Raw genomic sequence first — 13,355 nt, 5'->3', positions numbered from 1 at the left:
TTTGCCCTAGGAGGCCAGCAAACCAGCACAAGTCAGCCCTGTGTCCATCCCTGCCACCCCTTCCTGGGGGTATTTGCACAAAGGAAAGCAGGACTGGTGATACTCTTACAAGTTTGCTGAAGACCAGAGGGGCTAGGTTTGATTTAAACTCAGCAAGCCTCTTACTTAGCAAGTGATTTCTCATCTCCCCAAACACACGTCTGCCTCTGTGTCTGGGGAGCCACACGTGTAAGTGGCTGGCCAGCTCGCTCATGGAGTTGATTTAAGCGCTTTTGGAGTGCCAGTTATAAAAACCATAATTTTGATTCTTTGACTGAGGAAAGCACATCGACTCCACATTACTCTAAATTTCCCTCCGAAGGCCACAGCAGAGGTTCTGCTGACATGAGTTGTCTTTCTCCAGTGCCCCTCAAGGCAGGCCGAGGCAGGCCCCGGATCACAAATCACCGTCTGTGTCTCTCATACAAATAAGAGAGACTAAAGCCCTGGGCTTTGTGTGATGAAAGACAGCATGATGGCTTCATTTTGGGGTCACTGGTAGGGGACAGGCCGGCCGGGTCACTTACAGGCCTAAGAATATACACCTCAGTGTTCAGGGGGCAGCTCTATCTTTTCCCTTTGGCTGCTGACAAGTTACCACCAATGAGGTGGCTGAGAACAATAGACACTTACTGTCTCACTGTTCTGAGGGCCAGAAGTCCAAGATGAAGGCATGAGTCTGGTTGGTTCCGTCTGGAGGCTCTGACAGGGAATCTATCCCTTGCCTCTTCCCAGCTGCTGGTGACTACTACCATCCTCGGCATCCCTGGCTTATAGAGGCCGCCAGTCCTCGGCATGTCTGCTTGCAGGAGCATAGAGGCATCACTCCAATCTCTCCCTCCACCTTCACACGGCCGTCTTCCCTCTCTGTGTCTGGGTCTCAAATCTCCCTTTCCCTTCTTTTATGAGGACCCTGGTCATTGGATTTAGAGCCCACCTTCGATCCAGGATGTTCTCACCCTGACACCCCTAATTTCTTTACATCTGCAAAGACCCCATTTTCAAATAAAGTCACATTCACAGGTATGGGGGTTAGGACCTGGACATATCACTTTAGAGAACAATACTGAACACACAACTATAGCCAAAGGGATATGTGGACCCCAATGCTGTGTACACAAGTTTACTTTCTGTCTTCAGAAAAGGGACAGTGAGCAGGACAGAGACATGAAGAACCAGGCCAGGATGGAGGCCCAGCTGAGCTCTCTGGCCCTGCGGCTGCTTTGCTGGGTGACCGCTGGCTGACCACCAGCTGCTTGGTTTGCACGGTTCAGGCAATAACAGACACTAGCCACGTGGTTTGCCATGAGATCAGAGAATCCAGGGTGGTGTCCAGCAGAGCACGGGTTCCACGACTGCTGGCTGTCCTTGTTTCCCAACGATGGAGCGGCTGATGGAAATTACAATGAGGTAAGCTCTCAAACTGTTCTGTTTATAAGTGGTGAGATCTTTGATTCTGTTTCTGACCTGACTTAATCATTTTTTTGTGAGAATTTGGAAATTAGGCACAGGCTAACTGACAGCTCATCAGAAGAATGGGTTCATACTTCCTGTCCGTTACAAGGAGGCTGGGAGGTGTTTTACAGCCCGTGGTAAACAGAGAGCAGATGGGCTAGCTCGGCGGAAATGGGCAAGGCCTCTTCACACAGAAGTGAGCTCCCTCCTCAAGGGCCCTCTCTCAGAAGCTTCCCCTGGTACTCCTCCTCCTACCATCCTCAACTCCAGAAGTCGTGTTCAAAAAGTGTACAAATGGACATTTGGAGTGGATGAGGGTGCCAGATCAAATGCAAGCACCAGTTAAATCCCAATTGCAGAAAAACGGCAACTATTTTTTAGCATAAGTATATCCTAAATATTGCATGGATATAATTATACCTAAAAAGTAATTGTTAATCTGAAATTCTAATTTAACTAGACATTCTGTGTTTTTATTTGCAAAACCTGGCTGCCCTAGAATGGTGGTCAGCTAGAAACAACCAGTGCATCCCCGCTGAGGATCAGTCATGCTGGGATCTTAGAAGAACATGGCAGATGGCTATGCCGAGGCTGGATGCCTCAACTCTCCCATCCTACGTGCTCACTCCCTCATCAAGAGATGGACTCTAACACCCCTCCCTGTGAGTCAAGGGTGGAGGGGCTTGTAACTTGCTTTTAACCAGCAGCACAAATGTCACCGTGTGACTTCTGAGGCAATGCAGATCCTGTATCATGGCTGGGACGCTGGCCTCTGGAGCCCTGAGCCACCATGTATGAAATTCGAATATCCTGAGGCAGCCATATGCGGGGGAAGCCCAGGTCCCACGGCCAGGCCACCTGCAGATCTTCCAGCTGAGAGCCAGAAGGCCTCCTCCTAGTGCCAGGCAACCACCAGCATCAACTGACAGCCACACGAGGGAAAAGGCCAGAGGACTCCAGCCCCCTGCCTCGAGCCAACCCATTTTTTTCATCTTCCCAAATGAGACATCGGACTTCATGGAGCAGAGACAGGTGTCCCTGACATGCTCTGGATGGATTTCTAACCCACAGGTACTTTGGGGTGTTTGTTACACAGCAGAACCAGTGCTTTCAGGCATGTCCTGCTTCATCCCAGTTCCAGTTACTTCTCTCTTCCTCCTTTGTTCTGAACTAGGCTATGGTAGGCAGAACGATGGTCCCCCAAAGATACCCACACCCTGATACCCAGCCCCTGTGTCTCTGTCACCTGATGTGGAAGGAGGATTAGGGCTACAGCGGGATTTAGGATTGTTAAGCTGAGAGCTGATAAACAAATTTAGTAAAGTCACAAGATACTAAATCAATGTACAGAAATCTGTTGCATTTCTATACGCCAATAATGAAGGAGCAGAAAGAGAAATTAAGAAAATAATCCCATTTACAATTGTACCAAAAATAATAAGATACCTAGGAATAAACCTAACTAAAGAGGTGAAAGACCTGTGCTCTGAAAACTATAAAACACCAAATGAAAGAAACTGAAGATGACACAAAGAAATGGAAAGACATTCCCTGTGCTCATGGGTTGGAAGAACAAATATTGTTAAAATGTCCATACTACCCAAAGCAATCTACACATTTAACATAATCCCTGTCAAAATACTAACAGCACTTTTCACAGAACTGGAACAAACAATTCTAAAATATGTACAGAACCAGAAAATACCCCGAATAGCCAAAGCAATCTTGAAAAAGTAAAGCAAAGCTGGTGGCATCACAATTCCAGACTTCAAGCTCTATTACAAAGCTGTAGTCATCAAGACAGCATGGTACTGACACAAAAACAGACACCCAGATCAATGGAACAGAAGAGAGGACCTAGAAATAACCCACAACTATATGGTCAATTAATCTTCAACAAAGGAGGCAGGAATATCCAATGGAAAAAGGACAGTCTCTTCAACAAGTGGTGTTGGGAAAACTAGACAACTACATGCAGAAGAATGAAACTGGACCACTTTCTTATACCATACTGAAAAATAAATTCAGAATGGATGAAAGACCTAAACATGAGACCTGAAATAATAGAAACCCTAGAAGAGAACACAGGCAGAAACCTCTCTGACCTTGGCTGTAGCAACTTCTTACTGGATAGGTCTCCTGAGGCAAGGGAAACAAAAGCAAAAATAAACTATTGGGACTTCATCAAAATAAAAAGCTTCTACACAGCAAAGGAAACAATCAACAAAACTAAAAGTTGACCTACTGAATGGGAGAGGCTATTTGCAAATGCTGTATCATAAAGAATTAGTACCTAAAATACACTTATATACTTAACACAGTCCAACACCAAAACAACAACAAAAAAAAAGGAAGAAGACATGAACAGACATTTCTTCAGAGAAGACATCCAAATGGCCAACAGATACATGAAAAGATGCTCAACATCACTCATCATCACGGGAATTCAAATTAAAACCACAGAGATCCCACCTCACACCTGTCAGAATGGCTAAAATTCACAACACAAGAAACAACAGGTGCTGGTGAGGATGCAGAGAAAGGGGAACCCTCTTACACTGTTGGTGGGAATGCAAGTTGGTGCAGTCACTCTGGAGAACAGTATGGCATTTCCTCAAAAAGTTAGAAGTAGAACTACCCTTCGATCCAGTAATCACACTATTATGTATTTACCCAAAGAATACAAAAACACTAAATCAAAGGGACACATGCACCCCGATGTTTATAGCAGCACTATCAACAATAACCAAATTATGGAAATAGCCCAAGTGTTCATCAACTGCTGAATGGATAAAGAAGAAGTGGTGTCTATATACACAATGGAACATTGTTCAGCCATAAAAAAAGAATGAATTCTTGCCATTTGCAATGACATGAATGGATCTAGAGGGTATAATGCAAAGCGAAATGTCAGTCAGAGAAAGGGAAATACCATATGATCTCACTCATATGTGGAATTTAAGAAACAAAACAAACAAACAAAGAAGAAAAAAGACAAACAAAAACACCAGACTCTTAACTACGGAGAACACACTGATGGTTCCCAGAGGGGAGGGGGCGGTGACAGGGGAAAGGGGATGGGGATGAAGGAGCGCACTCGCCGTGATGAGCGCCGGGTGATGGACGGAAGCGCTGCGTCTCTGTATTGTGCACCTGACACTATTATAACACTGTATGCTTACTAACTGGAATCAAAATAAATACTCTTGGACAAAAGACCACTAAACTGATTTTCAGATGGGGAGATCATCTGGGTTACCTGGGTAGCCCCATGCAATCACAAGGATAAGGAGAAGACCAAAGTAGAAGAGTAAGAGCCCCAGAGGCGGCAGCACGGGAGGGACTCTGACAATGCTGTGGCCTTGCAGATGGAGGGAGGGGCCACGAGCCAAGAAATGTGGGTGCCCCACTGAAGCCCCACCAAAGCTGGAGAAGGCCAGGCAATGGACTGTCCCTCAGAGCCTCCAGAAGGAGCCAGCCCTGCTGACACCTTGACTTTAGCCCATTGGGGCCCACTGCATACTTATCTCTAGAACAGGAAGATATTAAATTTATTTTTGAAGCCACTGAGTTTCTGAAATTGTTACAGCAGCCATGGGACATGAATAATGGTTCGATGCCTTAGATTTCTGGTAAACAGTGAAATTACAGTGATGCCCTATGAGATTAGCCTTTCCCAGGCCTCTTTCCCGGAGGCCTGGCCACTGCTTCCTCACCACCGGCCAGCATAGACTCCACTCCCAGCCTGTAGACCTCCCTGGCACAGTCTGTCTACCAGACATCAGGCCTGCCCTGGCACCCCCCGCCCAGTTCTGCTTCCCCCCTAAGGTTTCCACCTTAGTGGGCAAGGGGTCCACCATCTGCTTGTCATGCTAGTGCAGCTCACCTGTCACCAACCCTTGCAGGTTACCTGCCTGGCTCCTCCCACGGCAGCCCCTGTTCCTTTCCCAGCCCCAGGACCTTACACACTGACCGTTCAAGTCTTCTGTATTTTCTCCCCAGGTTCTAAGAGCTCCTGTCCTGACCACTTCCAGCCGCTCTCCCTCTGATAAGTTAGGGTCAAAACACACAGTCTCATGAAGAGAAACAGTCTGAATCCTGATGGCATTTGGAACGTGGCTGCAGAAGTTGTCCCATTGTGAACTAGAACCCACTCACAGAAAAATAAAGCAGAGCATCCAAGAGCATGCAAGAGCAGCTGAGTTTGTCAAGGGACATCAAAGCCCTAAATTGTATCCGGCGTGCCCAGCACCAAGACAGTTGGGAAGCACATTTATTCTGAAATTTGTAGGTTGGACACATGTGGATCCATCCTTCCGACTTCAAGTTTAAATGGGGGCGAAAGAGCTATTTCAGACGAATGGTCCATTTACTGTGAACTTGCTCTTAATTCAGTCTATAAAAATGTAAAGGGATGAAACCGTTTACAAATTCAGCTGCTTACACTCAGCAATAATTTACAGAAATGGATTGGATGAGACCTGACGGTGACTTGTTCCCCAATCTGCTTTCCATTCCCTCGTGCCTTTTGAAAATAGACATTAAAGGTCAGTTTCAAAAAAAAATTGTAAATATATCACCCAGACTGAATATTACCAAAGATTCCTGTAAGGGCTTGTCTTATATTATTCGACATTTTAAGCACAGTTGCTGGGGTTAATTAGATTTCCAACCCTGAAATATTTTAAGTGCTCTGATGACTTACTTCCAACTGATAATTTTGTGTGAGAAACAGAAAAATAATAACAAATAGACAGTGAATAAATACATTCTTCATATTCCTCCTTATGAGTACAGAGAAAATATTTCTGAAATTTAATTAAATATCAAGATGTCCACAAGATCCATAATAAACCACTTTGCAAGACCTCTAAATGTCAAGGAAAAACACATTTTACATGAAACACCCCCCTCCCCCGTAAATCTATGAAGATTCAGGACTTTTTCTAAACCTGCAGAATCCACAAGTACATATTTTTTCTCAGAAGTACTTTTTCAAAGACTTGGGAGTAGTTACTTGTTTGCAGTATGACAGAGTGGAAAGCATTTTAATTTATCACACAGTGGTTTGTACCATTAGTTTTAGAGATATGCCAGACGGCTTTAAAATAATGCAAGAGCTGTGGTGTTAAAGCTGAAAGTGGCGGGACTTGAGTAAAAGGCGATAAACAATCTCTTCGGCGCTTTTCCACTTTCCTGATGCAGACCCGCTAGGTCCTCAGCGATATTCAAACCATGTGGGAAAGAAGGTGGCACTTTGGGGGGAAAAATGTAAAACAAAAACAAAAACAAAACCATTTGTCAGCCCCGAAACCTTTATCACTTTAATAAGTACTGCTGTCTCCGTGCCGTGGTCTCCATGCCACGGTCCCCACGCGTGGGCCACGTCTAACCGGCGGCAGCAAGCATGTAGCGAGTGCAGCACAAACAGGACACACGACATCACTGCCCACGCGGTGCGGGAGCTGCGCCTTCTCTGTGATCTGTTCATCTCTCTTCCTACGTGCAGGAAGAAGTCTCGCTTTGCTGCCAACACGTCTTTAACATGTCTCAGGTGCTTGCTAATGTCTTCACAACAAAAAGAGACATCAGGCTCGGAGCCTTTGGCAGGCCACAGAAGCTGGCTAGAATTCTACAATATGGTCGAGTTTGCCCTGTTCTCCTCTTTAGGGCACCTGCTCTGCAGGGCAAGTGCTGCTGATTTTCCGTTCGGCTGTGGTGTAACGTTGTGGCCCAGGACCAGATGCGTGATTCACCTGCTCGTTAACATTTGAGAAGCGCAGGTCTACAGTAGGAGTTGGCACGCTTTCTCCCGAGGGCCTGGGAGTAAATATTTAGCCCTCGCGGGCCATATGGCTTCTGTCCCAACCGCTCAGTGCTGCCCTTGGGGTCTGAAAATAGCCATAGACAATATGTAAATGAATGTGCATGGCTGAGTTCCTGCAAAACTTTATTTATAAGAACAGACGATGGGCCAACTTTGTTCTGCGGGCTCTCGTTTGCTGGCCTCTGGTCTAAAGTTGTCCTTGCAAAATAAACCTATTTTTCATATTTTTTAAATGTGAATTTTTTAGAAGAAAATGTTGAGCAAAGAGTATCTCAGGAATTCTCAAGTTGTTCAGTGGTGTGAGGGAACTGTTTAATGACTGGCTGCCCAGGAGGAAAAAAAAAAAAAAAAAAACACCCAACTTGCAGCAACTACACATTTCTCTGGGGTAAATACTCTCACCCTGGCCAATTTCAAGCTGTTCACACAGATCACTGAACACAAATGTATTAATTAGGGTTCTCCAGAGAAACAGACCAATAGAAGATAAGATACATATATATTATTTATCCTATTATGCCTTTCTATTTATCCTATTATTTATCCTATTCAAGAGATTTATGAGAAATTGGCTCATGTGGTTATGAAGGCTGAATTATGGAGAAAGTCCCACAGTCTGCCACCTGCAAGCTGGTGTCCCAGGAAAGTTGGTGGGATAGTTCCAGTCTGAGTCTGAAGTTCTAGAACCATGAGATTCACAGGTATAATTTCCAGTCTCAGGGAAGAAGGGCAGAAGATTCATGTCCCAGCTCACACAGTCAGGCAGACAAAGAGAATTCACGCTCTGCCTTTTTGTTCTATTCAGACCCTCAAAGGATGGCATGATGCCCACCCACATGGGGGTGGCCATCCGCTTTATTCAGTCTAAGGACTCAATTGTTAATCTCTTCTGGAAACACCCCCATAGACACACCCAGAAAAAAAGTGCCGGTTATCTGGGTCCCTGTGGCCCAGTCAGGTGGATACATAAATGTATCATCACTGCAGAATTGGGAAGCGAGGTGCACAATCAGCTCTCTCAAGCCATGTAAAAACTTGAAGGTGCATCTACTGGGTGGAATATGCCCCCCCAAGCACGTCTTGTCCACCCGAAACCTCAGAATGTGACCTCACCTGGAAATAGGGTCTTTGCAGATGTAATCAGGTGAAGATAAGGTCATACTGATTTGAGGTGGGCCCTCACCCAAAGACCGGTGTCCTTACGAGAAGGGAGAAATCTGGCCATGAAGGCACACAGAAGGAAGAAGGTGTGAAGGGAGGCAGAGACGGAAGCTGTACAGGCACCGGCCGAGAAGTCCCAGGATGGCAGCCGCCACCAGAGCCTAAGGGGGGGTCAAGGAAGGCATCTCCCCGAGGCCATCAGAGCAAAGATGGCCCTGCTGACACCCTGATTTCTGACTTCTGACCTCCAGAACTGAGACAGTAAGCTTCTGCTGTCTTAAGCTGACCAGTCAGTGGTCACTGGATACTCACACAGCAGGACTCAGGGGTTTGTGGATATGGTGGAGTCTGGGAAACACAGCCAGCCGGTGCCAAAATGGGCACCTGGGCTCAGCTGTGTCCCACACAAGAGCCCACATCCTTCGCTATTTGACCACATGGCTTCTCAGAGAGGAATGCAAAGGGAGATTCTGTGAAATCCAGCCGGCCTTGCGGGTGCACGGAGCATCAAAGGGACTCCTTCGTGAAGGCTTGACAGGACCTTTAGCTGCTCAGTCCAGGACATCAGGGAAAGTCCAGCGGCAGAGATGAGCCCATCCCTGGGGTGCCCACGGGCCTCACCTCCAAGCTCAGGGTAACCTCAGGACTTCCCACATCAAGCTTCCATCTAGAATTTCCATGTTTCAGCTGCTGGGCAAAAGCAGAGCTTAAAGATGAGCACAGCCACCCCTGAAATTGAGCTGGCACTGGCTGGAGCTGCCAGGGGGCAGTGGCTGTGCCTCCCACCACCTCCCCTCCTTGGGGTTTATTTTAAAAATTCTCTGCAAATCTTAAAAAAAAAAAAAAAAAAAAAAACAGAGATGGCTCTTCCTTTTTTCTTTCTTTCTCCCTGTTTATGCCAGGATATTTGGCTCTGGTGGTTGTTACTCTGTTTGGAAGGCAAGAGGAGGTTAATTAGCTTTTGTGACCCGAGAACTCTCAGGAAAGATGTCAACTGATTCACTAATTGCTCTTCAAAGCTTGATATGCTTGGAGGGGTAAGGTCCAGGAAGCAAGACACTAGGCCGGTTTGGTTGTGAATTCCACCCGGCGTGGCAGGGCGAGATCATGGCAGGATGCCGTCCTCCTGAGCAGTCCAGGCCAATGTTTGTCCCTCGCCTGGATCCCGTCACCTGGCGGCCCCCAGCCCAGGCCATTGTGGATTCTGGGGCCAAGTCTCGCACTCTGTCACAGAAACCATCCCTCAAACCCACACAGGTCACATAGAGCTTCCAGAGCATCTGAAAAACATGGTGCCCACACAGTCCCCCACTCAGCACAGGAAATCGAGGCAGAGACTGGGGATGGGCCCCACCATAGCCTTCCAAGTTACCAAACCTCCAGACTGTGCTCTGGGAACCAGCTGCTTCAGGGTCACCTGGGAGCTCCCCAGACCTGCTGAGTGGGAGTCTCTGGGCATGGGGGCCCCACAGTATGCATCTCCATTCACTCTCCATGTAATTCTTTTTTTTTTTTTTTAAAGATTTTATTTATTTATTTGACAGAGAGAGACACAGTGAGAGAGGGAACACAAGCAGGAGGAGTGGGAGAGGGAGAAGCGAAGCAGGCTTCCCGCAGAGCAGGGAGCCCGATGTGGGGCTCGATCCCAAGACCCTGGGATCATGACCTGAGCCGAAGGCAGACGCTTAACGACTGAGCCACCCAGGCGCCCCTCTCCATGTAATTCTGATGAAGTCTAAGTTGTGCTGCTCAGGACCACGGCCCTTCCTGACCCTTTGAAGCCAGCAGGGCAGAAATCACCCCCTGCCCTGGACAATCTGTCAACCAGGATGTAAGCTGGTGACTGGAATGGGAAGCAAGGTCTCCATTAGATTATCTTTTATAACTTGATATTTCTTGGCAATTTCCTTCAGCACGTCCTGAAATCAGCAAGCAGGTGTAGTTTTTCTTCCTGTCCAGGCCTGGCAGTATATTGTCCTTGATTCGCCTACTGCTTAGAATATTTTGCCATAATAACAAATGCACTGTCACAGTCATGCATGCATTCTGAGTCATTTCTTCATCCTGTGCACAAAGTTCTTTCTCCCCCAATGCCTGCTGAGTGCTGCAGAAGTAATCACCTGGCCACCGTGTCCTCCTTAGAGGACTCCTCTCTCTGGCTAGGGAAAGCCTCTTGAGCCCCCTGTCCACCGCCCAGAGAGAATTCAGCTCACCATACATGCTTGTCTTCACCAGGGCTGTGAGATCTGCATTCTACTCCTAACTATGTGCACCCCACAAGCGCAGCCTCTGGGTGGCCCTCTGTGGCCACTCTGCCCAGGTGTCACAGAGTCAGCAGCAACCTTACAAGGGAGGTGATGGCGTGTTTCGGTTGAAAGTGCAGCCGGGGGCGCCTGGGTGGCTCAGTTGGTTAAGCGACTGCCTTAGGCTCAGGTCATGATCCTGGAGTCCCGGGATCGAGTCCCACATCGGGCTCCCTGCTTGGCAGGGAGTCTGCTTCTCCCTCTGACCCTCTTCCCTCTCGTGCTCTCTATCTCTCATTCTCTCTCTCTCGAATAAATAAATAAAATCTTTAAAAAAAAAAAAAAAAAGAAAAGAAAGTGCAGCCAGGTCCATGTTTTCTGCACATGTGATGAGAAGTCCCTTACGTGGCGTGTTTTAAGCAGAGATGCCGGCAGAGCCTCGATGGTTAAGAGTCTCAAGAGAAAGGGGGTCTGACTGAGATCAGTTTGTCTGGGGGCACGGCAGCCTGTGGATGCAGGAGCTTCCCGGGTGAGGGGGCTGGGTCAGGACTGCAGATGAGCAGGAGGCAGGCTCACCCCGGAGCCCCTCACTTACACGGGGCTCCTTCCGGGACCTGAGAGAGGTTCCTGTGCTCCCATGCTTTGCAAAACTCGCAAGGGGAAGATGCTTAGAGTTCAACCGGCTCAGACCACTGTCTCGCTCTGCTCTGGCTCCCTCCATCCTGTCTTCCCTTGTGCCGGATGGTGATAACAGGGCTTGGCACTTCCGGGACACACTCATTTAGCATTTGGCAACAGCTTTGGACGAGTTCACATCCAGCAGAGTTGCATGATGCTGGCCGCCCCTGCATCAGGTCTCCCATGTCCTCCCATTGGGTCCAGGGTGCCCAGAACCAACAGGGAACCACAGAAGAAGACAAACAAGGCTTGGAAGGTGCACAGCCAGAAGCTAACGGTGGAAACTTCTGACCACAGGCAAGTCACTAGGAGGACAGGATCCAGTTCGCATGGGCTCTCTCGTCAGCACCTCATCAAAATGAGCGCTCCCCCTGCAAGGGGTCATTCATAACGCATACACACAAGTGTTAACACACCATGTACTTTTTTGATGGGTTGAGATAGAATTCATCAGAATTCTTGTGTGTGACAGTGAGTCTGCCCACGTGCCAATCTGTAGGATATGTGCATTCCACTGTCCATAATAGTAAAAACCCTTTCAGCCAACCACACTGCAAGACACATGCAAATATCTTTCTGTTGGAAACAACACCACACAATCTTTGTCACATGAAGAGGCAGCAGAAAAATGTAAGGGGAAATGCATTACAAAATCAGGTAACTAATTAATTAAAAAATTCAATAATTTTATAGAATTTGTGATTTTTGAAATATATCAACTTTTTAGAATTTAAGCCCTTTCCCTAACTCATTTTGAATGTGCCAATTTGCATTCTTCTTACCTTTTAATTTAGAGCCCACAGAACTTGGATCTGGAAGGAGCCACTCGTTTGTGCATTTGCTCAGCAGGGACCACTGAGTTCATGCTGCTAGTGCCATGGGGCGCAGCAGTGCACAAGACCAGCAGGTCCCTGCCCCCTCGGTGTAAGCGTTCTGATGGAGGGTTCAGATAGTCAACACGGAAACAGATAATACACAGAACGAATGGAACTAGCCAGGGTAGTGGTCAATGGAGCCCTCTGGGGGTGAAGCTTAAGCAGAGACGAGATAAATGCAGAGAGACCAACAGGCAAAGCTGGGGAAGAGCAGGCAGTGGAGCAGCACGTGCAGATGTCCTGAGGTCACGGGGAGGGAGGGAGTTCTCACGCTCTGGGAAGAGGAAGAGGCCGGCAGGGTTACACGGAGGGCAGGGGGGCTGCACGGTGGGAAAAGACAGGCTGAGGCGCCCTGCACACCTGCTATGTGTCAGCACTCCGTGTACACGGCCATGATCACATACATGCGTGAACTGTGCACAAGGCCCTAACCTTGAGTAGAGCTGACACAGACTCCCATGTTCTCCAGCAAACTTCTGAAACTTTCTCAGTCTGCTCTCATTACGTACAAGAGCCCTTCTTGACCAGGCAACCCAGAATTCATGTGTAAACCTTGTTCTGAGAGATGGGCCCCACCGAAGTGGGAGGAGAGCCTCTCATGGGAAATGGGAGATGGGGCCCTGACCTTGGCCAGCTGGTGCGGCCTACAGGAAGCCAGGCAGAAGCACAGCATGCTCTGCACATTCTCTCCAAATACCAAAGCTGAATGGATTCTGTTTCAGCTTAGAGACCACAACCCTTTCCCAGACACCGCCCATGAAAATCCCGATTTCCCTCCTCTGGAGACTTACATGTAATCAGCCCCTTTGAGCACTCTTGTAGGAATCTGCATTCCTGTTTCTCTTTGGAAATGGTGACTCGAGCCCTTTGCCGTGCAAGGAAGGGCTGTTCTTACTGGAAGGGAGGCCATCTGGAGAGGACAAAGGCGGTGACATGTGGGACATTGCTACTTTCCCAGCAGCCTGAGGGGAGAGCACAACCCCCCAGAGTGGCTGTTCTCTGAGCGCTTCAGGGGCCCTGACAAGCATCATCTGCAGGGCAGGACCTTCCAGAGGCAGGGGCAGCATGAGCAAAGGC

This window comes from Zalophus californianus, chromosome 8 (genome assembly GCF_009762305.2).
Source record: "Zalophus californianus isolate mZalCal1 chromosome 8, mZalCal1.pri.v2, whole genome shotgun sequence".
Lineage (NCBI taxonomy): Eukaryota > Metazoa > Chordata > Mammalia > Carnivora > Otariidae > Zalophus > Zalophus californianus.
Note: the sequence above shows the minus strand (reverse complement) of the source record.